General features: G+C 49.1%; 1 long non-coding RNA gene across 1 annotated transcript in view; it reads right to left on the bottom strand.

Moving 5' to 3' along the window:
- Window positions 1–15,147, bottom strand: part of LOC140731416 (uncharacterized) — a 132,545-nt gene that overhangs the window by 48,772 nt on the left and 68,626 nt on the right. The gene's annotated exons all lie outside the window — the stretch shown is intronic.

The raw sequence follows: 15,147 nt of genomic DNA, 5'->3' as shown, positions 1-15,147 counted from the left end.
AGCCCGCAGGAGGCTGGAGGCCACAGACAACTTGCCCTGGGGTTCCGGGCGGGTGGCACCGAACTGTGTGGCAATACTTGCGCACTGCTCCCAGCACACTGTTAGTGCCAATGGCGCATTTGACTGCAGCTTCCGATGTACGGCTGATAAAGGAATGAATCTGAATCTGAAGTTGCTGGAGATTACAACAGGGTGCAGTGATGGACTGAGAAATGGCAGAGGGAGTTCAATCTGGAAAAGTGCAAAATGATTCACTTTGGAAAATTGAAATTGAAGGTAGAATACAGGATTCTTAGCAGTGTGGACTAACAAGGAGAGCTCAGGCTCCAAGTCCTTAAAACTCTCAAAGTTGCCACACGTGATTAAGAAGGCGTATGGTGTGTTGGTCTTCATTAGTCAGGGGACTGAGTTCGAATGCTGTGAGGTAATGTTGCAGATCTATAAAACTCTGTTCAGATGATACTTGGATCATTGTGTTCAGTTCTGGTCGCCTCATGGTAGGAAAGATGTGGAAGGTTTAGAGAGGATGCAGAGGAGATTCATCAGGATGATGCCTGGATTAGAGAGCGTGCAGAGGAGATTCACCAGGATGCTGCCTGGATTGGAGAGAGTGCAGAGGAGATTCACCAGGATGCTGCCTGGATTGGAGAGCGTGTCTGATGAGGATATGTTGAGTGAGCTCGGGCTTTTCTCTTTGCAATGAAGGCATATGAGGGGAGACCTGATCAAAGTACACAAGATGATGGGGGGATGTCAGAGGTACATTTTCTACTTAGAGTATAGTAAGGGCATGGAACACACTGCCAGGGCTGGTGGAAGAGACGATACATTCGGAACATTTAAGATATTCTTCGGTAGGCACATGGTAGATGGCTATTTAGCTTTGATAGGCTTTGATGGATTTTAGAGTAGTTTGTGGTTAAGATTGTGAGCCAAAGGGCCTGTTCTGTTCTATGTACACAGTCCTATCTATGTAAATACTCCATTACTCTAAGAAAAGACAGTGGTAATTGCCATCCATGCCACTTAGGTCAGTTCAGGTCTCCGTTCCCGCCCATCGCTAAACAATTCACTTAACAAGTAGTGAGAGATAGTAAAGTAAACCGATCAGAAAAAGTGAAAGCAATCAGTCAGGGAAAATGATAAAACAGCGTCAGATTTGGCTCAGAGAATCAACTGTTCCCTTGTTGTTGCCCTTCCCTATTGTCCAGAGACTGGAAATGTCTGACACATCACGACCCATGATGGGCTTTTGCCGTCTTCCATGCAGTACAAGGGTTAATCCAGGGTCAAGCCAGGGGCAAATAAATGCAGGCACTGCCACTGGAACCCCCGTCTCCCCCTTCCCCCACCACCACTCTGCAATCCCATCTCCCTCAGGTCCCACCGCCAGCTCCTGGGGTCCTCGGAGACTCCATCTTCCTCTCACCCTACCTTCCCTGAACACTCCAATCCTTCCCTCTTCTCAGACAATACCAACCCTCTTCCCCCCTCTGGTCCCAGCTCTCATCTGTGCCGGGTCTCCACTATTCCCTCCGCATTTCCCCTCTCTCTAAGGGCCCAATCTTTGTTTTTGTGCGCCCACACCTCAGTGAGTTCTGTACCCGCCACGACACTGAGCTATTCCTCCATCGCCTACATCTCTGTTCTTAGCTCTTTGGCAAGAAGTCTCCAATCTGCACCAATGAACCCCCCCCCCTTCCTGGACAACCCCCTCTGGTCTTCTGCCTGCTCTGGATCTTTTTATTGCTAACTGCCAACAAGACATCAACTGTCTTGACTTTACCTCTCCTCGCTCCAGTTCAAACCTCACTCCCTCTGAATGCACTGTTCCTCAGTCTCTCCACACCAATCCTAGCTTCACCATCAAACCCACAAATAAGGGGGGTGCTGTAGTAGTCTGGCAGACTGACCCCTACCTTGCTCAGGCCCAGCAACAACCATCAGACACCTACTCATATTTACCCTTCGAACAGGACAACGAGGAAGGCTATCAAAGTTGGCAGTAGGGTCTGGAGCAGCTGGAAAAATGAGCTGAGAAATGGTAGATAGACTTTATTGCAGTCAGCTTTGTGGGCCGAAGGGCCTGTATTGTGCTGTAGGTTTCTAAACGTGAGATGATGCACTTTGGGAGAACCAAGTAGGGTAGGACTTACAGTGAATGGTAGGGCACTGAGGAGTGCGGTAAAACATCACAGTCCAATAAGTTTGTGGAATGCCTTTGGCACACTGTCCTTCATAAATGAAAGTATTGAGTACAGGAGTCAGGATGTTATGTTGAAGTTGTATAAGACATTGTTGCGACCTAATTTGGAGTTTGTGCACGGGTCTGGTCATCTACCTACAAGAAAGATATCAATAAGATTGAAAGAGCACAGAGAAAATTTACAAAGGTGTTGCTGGAACTTGAGGACCTGAGTTACAGGGAAAAGGCGAATAGGTTCGGACTTTCTTCCCTGGAGCGCAGGAGCTTGAGAGGAGATTTAAAGCAGATACAATACAGAGGCTCTCACAAGGCTGCTGAAACGACACATGAACATGAAGGGAATGGAGGGATCTAGATCACGTATAGGCAGAAAATAATTAATTTAATTTGACATTGTGTGTGGCACAGACATGGTTGGTCGAAGGACCGGTTTCTGTACTGAACTGTACTATGTCTGTGTAGGAATTATCCAGAGATAATTGCACCAAAGAAAGGCATAGGAAAGTGGCCCAGAAACTTTCAAAGAACATCTTCCTCCATACACATTTCTGGGCCTTTTTATCCCACTTTGATAAAGTGCATGTCCTATCAATAACTCTTCAAGGACCACAGCAGGACAATCCAGGCAGGCTCCTGCTGAAGGTAAACCACTGCAATAGCCTTCCACTTCCAAAAAAAATCATTCCTGTAACGTTCTTTTAAATTGTAACTTTCATCATTATGACAGCTTGTACGCCCTATCACTGAACCATTGAAACATTCTTATAATAGCTGGATAGCCCATCCAAAGCTCATTAAAATCTACATCACTCTTACAAATCAATATTCTTGACACAACTTAAAGGAATTACTTCTGAGTAGCTGCACAAATTATTTTATTAGACACCAATGATTAATATTTTTAATCTTCAAGCTCTTTTTGATGCTTCTTACAGCAATAATCTTTCTTGAGTTAAAGGTTCAGAGTGGGCCTATGTGTTCCATTGTATATCTTGTTCCATTGAAGTTTCTGGTCTTCAAAACCACAATGATTACAAGATAGGAAATGCACAAAACTGAACAGAGAAAGAGGAATTAGAAGCAAGTGCACTACACCAGATCGCAAACTCACTCTTCTGAACTAGACTACAAGAGTAGATAAGGAGTGAATCTTGAATTGACTTTGTTATTTACAGAGGTATGTTGCTTCTTGTTTTCACATTCTCCATGACAGAGAAGAGTCAAAGCTAAGCAAGCTCCCTGAGTAAATCCCATCAGTCCTGTTGTGCCCTTATTATTCATTCATTTAGAGATACAGCACAGAACAGGCCCTTCTGGGCCATCGAGCCCTGCTATCCACTGACACACCAACCCACCAGTTTATTCCTAGCCTCTTCACAGGACGATTTACGGTGACCAATTAGCCTACTAACCGGCACGTCTTTGGGCTGTGGGAGGAAACTGGAACAACCGGAGTAAACTCATGCATACACAGGAAGATCGTACAAATTTTCTTACAGAGGGCACCGGAATTGAACTCTGAACCCTAAAGCCCCGAGCTGCAATAACCACTACCCTGCCATGGCGCCCCATTTATTTCCAGTAACCCCGCCGTTCTCTCTCTCACATACTCTTCAACCCCCCGGTTTCTCCCACCTCTGAACCCCTACAGTACTCAAATAATCAACAAATTGGCAGATGTCCAATTACCGCACAGACAGCACCAGAGGTCAGGCTTGGAACCCAGCCTCTGGAGCTGTGATCAGCAGCAGCAACAGTTACATTCCCACCAGGAGTGACGAGTGAGAGGTGAGCAGAACACACTAAGGAATTACTATTTCAACTGTACAGATGACCCCCACATCACAGAGGGTGGCTCTCCTAGAAAATGCACCAGATTGCAACCTTCCATAAGGTGAGTCTGCACCATCTGCACGTGTCAAGAAATGTGAACTGAAACAAAAATCCAGATTTCACCTCCGGCATGACCCTGATCTGAATCATGCTGTATGGCATTCATTAGCTTCACAAGACCATGGATCTGCGCCTAGAAAGTCTTCTCCAGGGCGCAGGACTGGGCAAGGTTGTATGGAAGACCGGCTGTTGCCCAAGCAGCAAGTCTCCCCTCTCCACGACACCGATGTTGTCCAAGGGAAGGGCAAGGGCCGATACAGCTTGGCACCGGTGTCGTCGCAGGAGTTGCCAGACAATCTCCCAGATGTAATAGTGCCCAGAGCACCTAGGGTAATGGAGGAACTGAAGGAAATTCACATTAGGCAGAAAATAGAGTTGGGTAGATTGATGGGACTGAAGGCTGATAAATCCCTAGTCTGCATCCCAGGGTACTTAAGGAGGTGGCTCTAGAAATCGTGGACACATTGGTAATCATTTTCCAATCTTCTGTAGACTCAGGATCAGTTCCTGAGGATTGGAGAGTAGCTAATGTAATCCCACTTTTTAAGAAAGGAGGGAGAGAGAAAACAGGGAATTATAGACCAGTTAGCCTGACATCAGTGGTGGGGAAGATGCTGGAGTCAATTATAAAAGATGAAATAATGGCACATTTGGATAGCGGTAACAGGATCGTTCTGAGTCAGAATGGATTTATGAAGGGGAAATCATGCTTGACTAATCTTCTGGAATTTTTTGAGGATGTAACTATGAAAATGGACAAGGGAGAGCCAGTGGATGTAGTGTACCTGGACTTTCAGAAAGCCTTTGATAAGGTCCCACATAGGAGATTAGTGGGCAAAATTAGAGCACGTGGTATTGAGGGTAGAGTACTAACATGGATAGAAAATTGGTTTGCAGACAGGAAACAAAGAGTAGGGATTAACGGGTCCTTTTCAGAATGGCAGGCAGTGACTAGTGGGGTACCGCAAGGCTCGGTGCTGGGACCGCAGCTATTTACAATATACTTTAATGATTTAAATGAAGGGATTAAAAGTAACATTAGCAGATTTGCAGATGACACAGTGTGAAATATGAGGAGGATGTTAGGAGAATGCAGGGTGACTTGGACAGGTTGGGTGAGTGGGCAGATGCATGGCAGATGCAGTTTAATGTAGATAAATGTGAGGTTATCCACTTTGTTGGCAAGAACAGGAAGGCAGATTACTATCTGAAGGGTGTCAAGTTAGGAAAAGGGGAAGCACAACAAGATCTAGGTGTTCTTGTACATCAGTCACTGAAAGTAAGCATGCAGGTACAGCAGGCAGTGAAGAAAGCTAATGGCATGTTGGCTTTCATAACAAGGGAAGTTGAGTTTAGGAGCAAGGAGGTCCTTCTGCAGTTGTACAGGGCCCTGGTGAAACCACAGCTGGAGTATTGTGTTCAGTTTTGGTCTCCAAATTTGAGGAAGGACATTCTTGCTATTGAGGGAGTGCAGTGTAGGTTCACAAGGTTGATTCCTGGGATGGCAGGACTATCATATGTTGAAAGATTGGAGCGACTGGGCTTGTATACACTGGAATTTAGAAGGATGAGAGGGGATCTGATTGAAACATATAAGATTATTAAGGGATTGGACACGCTAGAGGCAGGACACATTTTCCCGATGTTGGGGGAGTCCAGAACCAGAGGCCACAGTTTAAGAATAAGGGGTAGGCCATCTATTTAGAATGTTCAGGAAAAACTTTTTCACCCAGAGAGTTGTGGATCTATGGAATGCTCCGCCTCAGAAGGCAGTGATGGCCAATTCTCTGGATGCTTTCAAGAAAGAGGTAGATAGAGCTCTTAAAGATAGCGGAGTCAAGGGATATGGGGAGAAGGCAGGAACAGGGTACTGATTGTGGATGATCACATTGAATGGTGGTGCTGGCTCGAAGGGCCAAATGGCCTACTCCTGCACCTATTGTCTAATACACTTCTAAAAGAACGAGGTTAAAGACAACGTTGGACTGCCTTAGGGACTCCAGCTCCGGATTTGTCCTCAGGGTTTACTCCCGAAGCCTTTCCCATGAGTGGGTATGGCCACAAGGCAGCGGAGGTTTGCAATCAGAGTTTTCCCTCTTTTAGATGGACTGCCTTCCCAGGCTGACGAGCTCCATTTACCCTATCATGCTGAATCTCACAGTATTCCCTGACCCTGATGATATGATTTGTGGGTCTGCAGAGAAAATGAAAATTGGCCATGCAATAGATAGTGAGGAAGGTTATTGGATAGTATGTCTACAGCAGGATAAATAGATCAGTTGGAAAGTTGGTGAAGCACTGGCAGATGGAGCTTACTCCAACAACTTCAAGATTTGAGAAGTCAAAAGGGTAGGACGAATACAGTAAAGGGTAAAGTACAACAGAAATGGTGAGGAACAGAGGAACATTGGGGTTCAAGTCTATCGGTTCCTGGAAATAGCAACACAGATATATAGGTCGGGGAAGAAGACATATGGCCCGTTAGCTTTCACAGGTTAGGGCATGGGAAATATGTAACAATAAAGCACTGGCGAAGCTGCTCTTGGAGCATTGAGCACTGTGCTGGTCATCACACTATAGGAAGGAGATGATAACATTGGAGAGAGTGCAAAGGAAATTAGCATTTTCAGCATGGCTGGGGACAGACAGAGCAAGTACAGGAGTTTACAACATTGCAGAAATGCCTGGTGGCCCACTGCCTGGAGAAGCAGGTGAGATGATGTGACACCTTTGCACAAAGAACATGCCACCCAAAGTGTCTTTGGATATTTGTGCATAAATGAAAAGATTGGAAGGTTTAGTAATAGGGAGAGAATGGATAGGCTCTTGTATTACCTGGAGGAACGGAAGCTGATGATGGTGTATAAGATCTTGAGAGGAATAGATACATTAGATAATTGATATACAATATCTGGTGATACTGCCTCACTCACACCAGCTTGCTCTGGGTGTCCCACTCCAGGAGTGTCACCCCTTGTCCTCCTATTCACTGGGTATCCATTCTCTAACCACCAGACTTCCAAACAGAGGGCAGATTGCCAGTTGGTGTCTGCTGAGGTCCCAGCAGCAAAGGTGCGAGACAGCAAGTGTGAGTGCTTATGGCTCAGTAAGTTGAAATGGCAGAGGGGAGCTCCAAAGTGGTGTTCTGGAAACAACTTGCTTATTCACCTTTGGAACCTAAGTCTGGGAGGTTATTGCCCATCCCTAATTTCCTCAGAGAAGGTGGGGTGATACACTGCAATCTTCTGGTGAAGGTGCTCCATCGGTGCTGTTGCAGAGGGAGTTCCAGAGCTTGCACTCAGCAATGATGACAGCCAGTGATATATCTCCAAATCAGGGTGCTATGTGAACCTGTGAGTGGCCGTGTTTCCATGACCTGCTGCCTTTGACTTCCTAGGAGAGGCTGAAGGTTTGGAAGATACTGTCTCAGTAACCCAGGTGCAGTGCATCGTGTAACTGGTACACACTGTAGACATTGTGCATCCATGAGGGAGGGAAGAGACATTTAGTGTAATGAAGGGGAATTCATTCCCACAGGCAGCTGGGGAGGCCAGATCACTGGGTGCATTTAAGGCAGAGGTTGATATGTTCTTGATTAGTCAGGGTGTTAAAAGTTACGAGGAGAAAGCAGGAGAATGTGGTTGTGAGGGAAATGGTGAAATGGCAGAACGGACTCAATGGGCCAAATGGCCTAATTCTGCTCCTATGTCTTATAGATGGGGAAACAATCAAGTGAGCTACTTTCTCCTGGATGGTGCCCCACTTCATGTGAGTTTCTGAAGCTGAGCCCACTTACCCATTCAGGTTTATACATGAGGGACAATGTTTTAACCACATTAAAAAAGTTCCAAAACAGCCTCTAGGCTGACTCTTTTTCATTATCATGATCTCCAATCTATACAGTGCTTGGATGGCCTGAATAACTTCAAAGTTGGCCTCAGTAGATATTATGCAAATTGAATTTATATTGTCTCTGCATTTCACACTTGTATTCCAATTTTAGTTAAATATATTTCACACTAAATACATCAAAGTTACTCCTTTATCTAATTCAACACAGAAGTAAATTGGTAAATGGGTTTATTATTGTTACATGTACCAGGGAACAGTTTTGCATGATCATTTCATCAGATCAATACATTGAGCGAAAACAATAACAGAATGCAGAATAAAGTGTTACAGTTACGGAGAAAGTGCAGAGCAGGTAGAGATAAACTGCACGGTCTTAATGAGGTAGACAGTGGGGTCAAGTGTCCATCTTATCATACCAGGCAACCGAAAGAGCTGTCCTTGTGCTTGGGGGTATACGTTTCAGCCTTTTATATCTTCCACCTGATGGGGGTGGGGTGGGGAACTGTGTATGTTGGAGTGGGATGGTGGGGTCTTACATAATTCTGGCTGCAGTAAGAATTAAACACAGATTCTTCGGGGGTAGCTGGTCTCCATGATGCTCAGATGTGTCCACAACTCTCTGCAGTTTCTTGCGGTCAAGGGCAGCACAGTTGCCGTATCAGGCCATAATGCATCCAGACAGGATGCTTTCCGGGGTGCACTGATAAAACCTGGTGAAGGTCAATGGGGACATGCCACATGTGCCCAGTCACCTGAAGAAGCTGAGGTTCTAGTGAGCTTTCATGGTTGGACCAGGCCAGGCTACTGATGCTATCTCTCTTAGGAACGTGAAGCTGCAACCCCCTTCACCTCAGCACAGTTGATGTTGACAGAGGCACAAGTACTGACCCCTCTTCCTGAAGTCAACAGTCAGCTCAGTGTTTTGTGACACTGGGACATTGAGAGGAGTTGTTGTAACGACACCTTTGTCCAGGCTACTTGCCTCTTTATTATTTGAGATGAGGCAAACTACAGTGGTATCTTCAGCAAACTTGTAGGGAGTAGAGTGGGCACACACTCGTGAGTGTAGAGGGAGTAGAGGGAGTACACGCTCATGAGTGTAGAGGGAGTAGAGTGGGCACACACTCATGAGTGTACAGGGTGGAGTGTGTACACACTCATGAGTGTACAGGGAGTAGTCTGGGTACACACTCGTGAGTATACAGGGTGGAGTGTGTACACACTCATGAGTGTACAGGGAGTAGTCTGGGTACACACTCGTGAGTGTAGAGGGAGCGGAGTGGGTACACACTCGTGAGTGTACAGGGAGTAGTCTGGGTACACACTCGTGAGTATACAGGGTGGAGTGTGTACACACTCATGAGTGTACAGGGAGTGGAGTGTACACACTCATGAGTGTACAGGGAGTAGTCTGGGTACACACTCGTGAGTGTAGAGGGAGTAGAGGGAGTACACGCTCATGAGTGTAGAGGGAGTAGTCTGGGTACACACTCATGAGTGTAGAGGGAGCGGAGTGGGCACACACTCATGAGTGTACAGGGAGTGGAGTGTACACACTCATGAGTGTACAGGGAGTAGTCTGGGTACACACTCGTGAGTGTAGAGGGAGCGGAGTGGGTACACACTCGTGAGTGTAGAGGGAGTAGAGGGAGTACACGCTCATGAGTGTAGAGGGAGTAGTCTGGGTACACACTCATGAGTGAAGAGGGAGCGGAGTGGGCACACACTCGTGAGTGTAGAGGGAGTGGAGTGGGTACACATTCGTGAGTGTAGAGGGAGTAGAGGGAGTACACGCTCATGAGTGTAGAGGGAGTAGTCTGGGTACACACTCGTGAGTGTAGAGGGAGTGGAGTGTACACACTCGTGAGTGTAGAGGGAGTGGAGTGGGTACACACTCGTGAGTGTAGAGGGAGCGGAGTGGGTACACACTCGTGAGTGTAGAGGGAGCGGAGTGGGCACGCACTCGTGAGTGTAGAGGGAGTGGAGTGGGTACACACTCGTGAGTGTAGAGGGAGTGGAGTGGGTACACACTCGTGAGTGTAGAGGGAGTGGAGTGTACACACTCATGAGTGTATAGGGAGTAGAGTGGGTACACACTCGTGAGTGTAGAGGGAGTGGAGTGGGCATGCACTCATGAGTGTAGAGGGAGTGGAGTGGGAACGCACTCGTGAGTGTAGAGGGAGTAGTCTGGGTACACACTCGTGAGTGTAGAGGGAGCGGAGAGGGTACACACTCGTGAGTGTAGAGGGAGTAGTCTGGGTACACACTCGTGAGTGTAGAGGGAGTGGAGTGTACACACTCGTGAGTGTAGAGGGAGTGGAGTGGGTACACACTCGTGAGTGTACAGGGAGTGGAGTGGGCACGCACTCGTGAGTGTAGAGGGAGTGGAGTGTACACACTCGTGAGTGTAGAGGGAGTGGAGTGGGTACACACTCGTGAGTGTAGAGGGAGTGGAGTGGGTACACACTCGTGAGTGTATAGGGAGTAGAGTGGGTACACACTCGTGAGTGTAGAGGGAGTGGAGTGGGCACACACTCGTGAGTGTAGAGGGAGCGGAGTGGGTACACACTCGTGAGTGTAGAGGGAGTGGAGTGGGTACACACTTGTGAGTGTAGAGGGAGTGGAGTGGGCACGCACTCGTGAGTGTAGAGGGAGTGGAGTGGGCACGCACTCGTGAGTATAGAGGGAGTGGAGTGTACACACTCGTGAGTGTACAGGAAGTGGAGTGTACACACTCATGAGTGTACAGGGAGTAGAGTGGGTACACACTCGTGAGTGTAGAGGGAGCGGAGTGGGTACACACTCGTGAGTGTAGAGGGAGTGGAGTGGGCACGCACTCGTGAGTGTAGAGGGAGTGGAGTGGGCACGCACTCGTGAGTGTAGAGGGAGTGGAGTGTACACACTCGTGAGTGTACAGGGAGTGGAGTGTACACACTCGTGAGTGTACAGGGAGTAGAGTGGGTACACACTCGTGAGAGTAGAGGGAGTAGAGTGAGCACACAGTTATGAGTGTACAGGGAGTAGAATGGGTACACACTCGTGAGTGTAGAGGGTGTAGAGTGAGCACACAGTTATGAGTGTACAGGGAGTGGAGTGGGTACACAGTCCTGAGTGTAGAGGGAGTGGAGTGGGCACGCACTCATGAGTGTAGAGGGAGTGGAGTAGATACACAGTCGTGAGTGTACAGGGAGTAGTGTGGGTACACACTCGTGAGTGTACAGGGAGTAGAGTGAGCACACAGTTATGAGTGTACAGGGAGTAGAGTGGGTACACACTCGTGAGTGTAGAGGGAGTAGAGTGGGTACACACTCGTGAGTATAGAGAGAGTAGAGTGTGTATACACTCATGACTGTTAGGGGAGTGGAGTGTGTACACACTCGTGAGTGTACAGGTAGCAGATTGGGCCAACAGTCGTGAGTGTAGAGGGAGTAGAGTGGGCACACACTCATGAGTGTAGAGGGAGTGGAGTGTACACACTCATGAGTGTACAGGGAGTAGTCTGGGTACACACTCGTGAGTGTAGAGGGAGCGGAGTGTACACACTCGTGAGTGTAGAGGGAGTGGAGTAGGTACACAGTCGTGAGTGTAGAGGGAGTTGTGTGGGTACACACTCGTGAGTGTACAGGGAGCACATTGGGCCCACAGTCGTGAGTGTAGATTGAGTAGAGTGGGCATACATGCATGAGTGTAGAGGCAGTAGAGTGTGTACACACTCATGAGTGTACAGGGAGTAGTCTGGGTACACACTCGTGAGTGTAGAGGGTGGAGTGTGTACACACTCATGAGTGTACAGGGAGTAGTCTGGGTACACACTCGTGAGTGTAGAGGGAGCGGAGTGGGTACACACTCGTGAGTGTAGAGGGAGTAGAGGGAGTAAACGCTCATGAGTGTAGAGGGAGTAGAGTGGGCACGCACTCGTGAGTGTAGAGGGAGTGGAGTGTACACACTCGTGAGTGTATAGGGAGTAGAGTGGGTACACACTCGTGAGTGTAGAGGGAGTAGAGTGGGTACACACTCGTGAGTGTAGAGGGAGTGGAGTGGGCACGCACTCGTGAGTGTAGAGGGAGTGGAGTGGGTACACACTCGTGAGTGTAGAGGGAGTGGAGTGGGCACTCACTCGTGAGTGTAGAGGGAGTGGAGTGGGTACACACTCGTGAGTGTAGAGGGAGCAGAGTGGGCACGCACTCGTGAGTGTAGAGGGAGTGGAGTGTACACACTCGTGAGTGTACAGGGAGTGGAGTGTACACACTCGTGAGTGTACAGGGAGTACAGTGGGTACACACTTGTGAGAGTAGAGGGAGTAGAGTGAGCACACAGTTATGAGTGTACAGGGAGTGGAGTGGGTACACAGTCCTGAGTGTAGAGGGAGTGGAGTGGGCACGCACTCGTGAGTGTAGAGGGAGTGGAGTAGATACACAGTCGTGAGTGTACAGGGAGTAGTGTGGGTACACACTCGTGAGTGTAGAGGGAGTAGAGTGAGCACACAGTTATGAGTGTATAGGGAGTAGAGTGGGTACACACGCGTGAGTGTAGAGGGAGTAGAGAGGGTACACACTCGTGAGTACAGAGAGAGTAGAGTGTGTATACACTCATGACTGTTCGGGGAGTGGAGTGTGTACACACTCGTGAGTGTACAGGTAGCAGATTGGGCCAACAGTCGTGAGTGTAGAGGGAGTAGAGTGGGCACACACTCATGAGTGTAGAGGGAGTGGAGTGTACACACTCGTGAGTGTAGAGGGAGTGGAGTAGGTACACAGTCGTGAGTGTAGAGGGAGTTGTGTGGGTACACACTCGTGAGTGTACAGGGAGCACATTGGGCCCACAGTCGTGAGTGTAGAGTGAGTAGAGTGGGCATACATGCATGAGTGTAGAGGCAGTAGAGTGGGCACGCACTCGTGAGTGTAGAGGGAGTAGAGTGGGTACACACTCGTGAGTGTAGAGGGAGTAGAGTGGGCACACACTCATGAGTGTACAGGGTGGAGTGTGTACACACTCATGAGTGTACAGGGAGTAGTCTGGGTACACACTCGTGAGTGTAGAGGGAGCGTAGTGGGTACACACTCGTGAGTGTAGAGGGAGTAGAGGGAGTACACGCTCATGAGTTTAGAGGGAGTAGAGTGGGCCCACACTCGTGAGTGTACAGGGAGTAGTCTGGGTAAACACTCGTGAGTGTAGAGGGAGTGGAGTGTACACACTCGTGAGTGTATAGGGAGTAGAGTGGGTACACACTGGTGAGTGTAGAGGGAGTGGAGTGGGTACACACTCGTGAGTGTAGAGGGAGTGGAGTGGGCACGCACTCGTGAGTGTAGAGGGAGTGGAGTGTACACACTCGTGAGTGCATAGGGAGTAGAGTGGGTACACACTCGTGAGTGTAGAGGGAGTAGAGTGGGTACACACTCGTGAGTGTAGAGGGAGTGGAGTGGGCACGCACTCGTGAGTGTAGAGGGAGTGGAGTGGGTACACACTCGTGAGTGTAGAGGGAGTGGAGTGGGCACTCACTCGTGAGTGTAGAGGGAGCAGAGTGGGCACGCACTCGTGAGTGTAGAGGGAGTGGAGTGTACACACTCGTGAGTGTATAGGGAGTAGAGTGGGTACACACTCGTGAGTGTAGAGGGAGCGGAGTGGGTACACATTTGTGAGTGTAGAGGGAGTGGAGTGGGCACACACTCGTGAGTGTACAGGGAGCGCATTGGGCCCACAGTCGTGAGTGTACAGGGAGTAGAGTGGGTACACACTCGTGAGTGTAGAGGGAGCGGAGTGGGTACACACTCGTGAGTGTAGAGGGAGTGGAGTGGGCACACACTCGTGAGTGTAGAGGGAGCGGAGTGGGTACACACTCGTGAGTGTAGAGGGAGTGGAGTGGGTACACACTCGTGAGTGTAGAGGGAGTGGAGTGGGCACGCACTCGTGAGTGTAGAGGGAGTGGAGTGTACACACCCGTGAGTGTATAGGGAGTAGAGTGGGTACACACTCGTGAGTGTAGAGGGAGTAGTCTGGGCACGCACTCCTGAGTGTAGAGGGAGTAGAGTGGGTACACACTCGTGAGTACAGATAGAGTAGAGTGTGTATACACTCATGACAGTTCGGGGAGTGGAGTGTGTACACACTCGTGAGTGTACAGGTAGCAGACTGGGCCAACAGTCGTGAGTGTAGAGGGAGTAGAGTGGGCACACACTCATGAGTGTAGAGGGAGTGGAGTGTACACACTCGTGAGTGTAGAGGGAGTGGAGTAGGTACACAGTCGTGAGTGTAGAGGGAGTTGTGTGGGTACACACTCGTGAGTGTACAGGGAGCACATTGGGCCCACAGTCGTGAGTGTAGAGTGAGTAGAGTGGGCATACATGCATGAGTGTAGAGGCAGTAGAGTGGGCACGCACTCGTGAGTGTAGAGGGAGTAGAGTGGGTACACACTCGTGAGTGTAGAGGGAGTGGAGTGGGCACGCACTCGTGAGTGTAGAGGGAGTGGAGTGGGTACACACTCGTGAGTGTAGAGGGAGTGGAGTGGGCACTCACTCGTGAGTGTAGAGGGAGCAGAGTGGGCACGCACTCGTGAGTGTAGAGGGAGTGGAGTGTACACACTCGTGAGTGTATAGGGAGTAGAGTGGGTACACACTCGTGAGTGTAGAGGGAGCGGAGTGGGTACACATTTGTGAGTGTAGAGGGAGTGGAGTGGGCACACACTCGTGAGTGTACAGGGAGCGCATTGGGCCCACAGTCGTGAGTGTACAGGGAGTAGAGTGGGTACACACTCGTGAGTGTAGAGGGAGCGGAGTGGGTACACACTCGTGAGTGTAGAGGGAGTGGAGTGGGCACACACTCGTGAGTGTAGAGGGAGCGGAGTGGGTACACACTCGTGAGTGTAGAGGGAGTGGAGTGGGTACACACTCGTGAGTGTAGAGGGAGTGGAGTGGGCACGCACTCGTGAGTGTAGAGGGAGTGGAGTGTACACACCCGTGAGTGTATTGGGAGTAGAGTGGGTACACACTCGTGAGTGTAGAGGGAGTAGTCTGGGCACGCACTCCTGAGTGTAGAGGGAGTAGAGTGGGTACACACTCGTGAGTACAGATAGAGTAGAGTGTGTATACACTCATGACAGTTCGGGGAGTGGAGTGTGTACACACTCGTGAGTGTACAGGTAGCAGACTGGGCCAACAGTCGTGAGTGTAGAGGGAGTAGAGTGGGCACACACTCATGAG

The sequence above is a fragment of the Hemitrygon akajei genome, chromosome 8 (genome assembly GCF_048418815.1).
Source record: "Hemitrygon akajei chromosome 8, sHemAka1.3, whole genome shotgun sequence".
Classification (NCBI taxonomy): domain Eukaryota; kingdom Metazoa; phylum Chordata; class Chondrichthyes; order Myliobatiformes; family Dasyatidae; genus Hemitrygon; species Hemitrygon akajei.
This window is presented reverse-complemented; position numbering and strand designations above follow the sequence as displayed.